The following is a 3398-nucleotide window of genomic DNA, read 5'->3' as shown; positions in this document are numbered from 1 at the left end:
AATACCTGGAATCCACCACCCCACAGGAGGGCAGGAAGATGACTGTGCCCCGGCGGTCTCTGTGCAATCCTGTCTCTTGTCCTCGTCTCTCCTCCCCAGAAGGACAAACATCCTGGATTTTGTTTATTAATCTCTTCATTTTTCCTTGTGGTTGTAATATACAGAGGGTGCCAAAAAAACATACACACATTTTAATAAAAAACAGTATTAAAATCATAATACTCAATATATACCGATCACTACTGTTGCCTTGTATTTTTTTTTTTTTTTTTTTGCAGTTTTTGGCCAGGGCTGGGTTGGAAACCACCACCTCTGGGATATGGGGCTGGTGTCCTACTCCTTTGAGCCACAGGCGCCACCCTGTTGCCTTGTATTTTGTATCTAGTAGCGCTCGTAATGGCAGAAGTCAAATGTGACTTGAGTATTACAATTTAAATACTGTTTTTGTCCTTCTTAGAATGTGTGTACTTTTGGGGAGGGGGCCTTTGTGTACGTAGTATATGTATGCGTCCCTAACCAACACATGGCTTGGCTTTCCTTCTGAATGTCGTGAAGACGTCAGTGTGGCATGAAGTCTGCGATCTCTCTACCTGAAGTCATGAACGTGCTTGCCTGTACTTCCTCTCTATGTCCGGGTCTTCCCCTCAGCTCAGCACTTCTGAGTCTAATCTAAGCTATTTTAATTTATATTTGGGGACACCTCAGGTGTGAAATGCCACAGGGTTTAGAAAGCAGTTCTTCGTCCATCATCTTTTCAGCATATAATCTGCACTCTCTTCTGTTCCTATCTCCTTGGAAGGCTCTCTACAAGGAGGACCATAAAAATGGAGCCCATATCGGACAAAGGGTTTCTGGACACTTTTGGGCTGCCTGGGGATGTGGTTTGGTGCTGAGATCAGTATTTCTTGGATGTTCCATGGCTGATGGGCTATGCACAGTTTTGCAGTGGGGCTTTGGAGCCAGGCTGCCCAGGTTTGAATGAATCCCCCTGGGTCAGCCACTTATTTGGCACAACAGTGTTGCAAATGAAACACTTGGGAGCTCAGCACTTTAGGAGATTCATTTTTTCCTGCACTTACAGGCCTGCAGGCTGACTGGGGTTCTGAGATTTAGGATTGACTCAGCTGGGCAGCTTGGCTTCAGGACGCCTATTGGCTGACCTTAAATTCTAGGCTACTGGCCACCTTTGCTGCATAACTAACTACCCTAAACTTAGTAGCTTAAAACAACAGTGATGAGTCATTTCTCATGATTCTCTTGGGTTGACTGGGTTAATCTCCCGCTGGACTTGCCTGGGCTGGCTCACGAGGCTGGAGTCCAAGACAGCCACGCTCACCTGCCTGGCAGCTGGTGCTGGTTGTCCATCGGGGTTCCATCAGGGTTCCTCCATGCTCTTCCATGTGCTTCTTGTTCTAGAGCAAACTCAACGAATTTCCTCACAATATGTCAGGCTCAGGGTTCCAGAAGAGCAAGAGTGCAACACACCAGGTCTCTTGAAGGCTCTGGGACTCACAAACACATCACTTGGTTAAAGCAAGTCACACGGCCAAGGCCAGCATTGCAGCACAGGAAGGGCTAAAAGATAAACCAAGTTGTAACAGCCCTGCTGTGATTTCTAATATTTATTTATCCCACCAAAAACATGGACTAACTCTTCCCTTACAGGGTTGCTTTAAGACCAGTGACCAACTCATTCCTATTTACCAGGGTCTTTGCTGTTTTTACACTGACATCTCACATCCCAAGAAACCCTGCAGCCCTGGGCAAATGGGGATGGTTTTGTCCCCCTCTTTTGAGGACTAAGTGAAATCTTCCCAGTAGCTTCCATCATCAGGGTGAGCTCCGCTCTACAGGAGAGAAATGCAACTCCCAGTGGCCACAATCAGCGCAAGCACCATTATTTACACCTGGCCCTCCTCCTGCACATTCCTCACACCTGTTGCCTCCAAAGCCCATCTTACCTCTCTCTCTGGTCTTTATAGTAGTGAGTGCTTTGTAAAGAAAGCAACTGAGGGGCGGCGCCTGTGGCTCAAAGGAGTAGGGCGCTGGCCCCATATGCCACAGGTAGTGGGTTCAAACCCAGCCCTGGCCAAAAACTACAAAAAAAAGAAAGAAAGAAAATAAAAAATAAAAAATAAAGCAAGCAAGCAAGAACTGAGACCCAGAGATGTAAAGGGGACATCTGCCAATGAGGAACACGACTGGAGCAGAGGGCTAGCCTGTGGAAACACAGGGGCTAACCTATGGAAACAGAGGGGCCAACTTATGAGTATAACCAGAAAGAGCACCTGAAAGGCAGGGAGGAGGGCACCTGGTCCTCGGCTGAGCTTGGCTGAGAATGGTGGGATCTAGGAAAATGGCCCATGACCCACCATAAGTGAATTCCAATCCTGCCCTGGCCTCTGACTGACCTGCTGTGTGGCCTGGTACAAGCTGTTTAACCTCCCTGGGTCCCAATTTCTCTATTTATGAATCATTTCTGTGACTTTCTAAAAATCCCTGGGAAAGTGAGCCAGAAAGTTCTCTAAAGATAGGGGGTATCATGACAGGTTCTCTGGTCACCACTTTGTAGGTGAACCCCCCAGAGAGTAGCTTAGTTTTCTTTTTGCTTAAAGAAATTCAATAAAGAGGGGTATTATAATGGAAGAGAGCTGGATTTGGAATCAGAACTATCTTTTTCCAACCATTTGGAATCAGTCACCCATCTTTTTTTGAAGCCACAATTTCACCTGAGTACGAACCAAAACTCTTAGCTGTGCCTCTCACTGGTTGTCAGAAGGGTCAAATCAGACAGGGACTCCATCAGATCCAGCTCTGCACATGCACAGCAGAGGGGCAGGGCGTGGGACCTCTGCCTGGGCATCAACCACTGGATGTGAACTGTGTGGGATGAAATTGATGAGGGTGGTGGTGCTGATGCTCTAAAGCATCTGAGATTTTCCCTACATACCTCGGGGCATCCCCACTCTGAGGCCGGGGACCACCACTCTGGAATCCCTGTCCTGGATTCTTTCCTCTTCCCAGGGCATCTAGAGGACAAGCACCTTCTGATCGGAATGTTTTCCAAATACTCAACATCTGGAAGGAGCTGTCACAAAGGCCCCCTTTGTGTAGCAGGGAAATGGGCTGGCAATAAAACAGAGCCAGACCCTTCTGGGCTGGGAAAGGAGGAGAAGCAGGAGGGGAAAGTGGGCAGGAGCAGGGAGGGGGGTGGGAGGAGGACCCATGAGAGTGCAGTTGCCCAGAGCCGTGACCCAGCAGCGTGAGATGGTAGGTAGCAGCCTCGCTTAGCTAGTGTCTCCTACCTGCCTCACATACAGTGTCTTACTGTTCATGTAAAAGGAAGTTTGAGGAAGTGGACCTGAAAGGATGTGGGGTGTGATAGGGAGAGAAAGATC

The sequence above is a fragment of the Otolemur garnettii genome, unplaced genomic scaffold (assembly GCF_000181295.1).
Source record: "Otolemur garnettii isolate 467f Iridium unplaced genomic scaffold, OtoGar3 scaffold00018, whole genome shotgun sequence".
Classification (NCBI taxonomy): Eukaryota; Metazoa; Chordata; class Mammalia; order Primates; family Galagidae; genus Otolemur; species Otolemur garnettii.
This window is presented reverse-complemented; position numbering follows the sequence as displayed.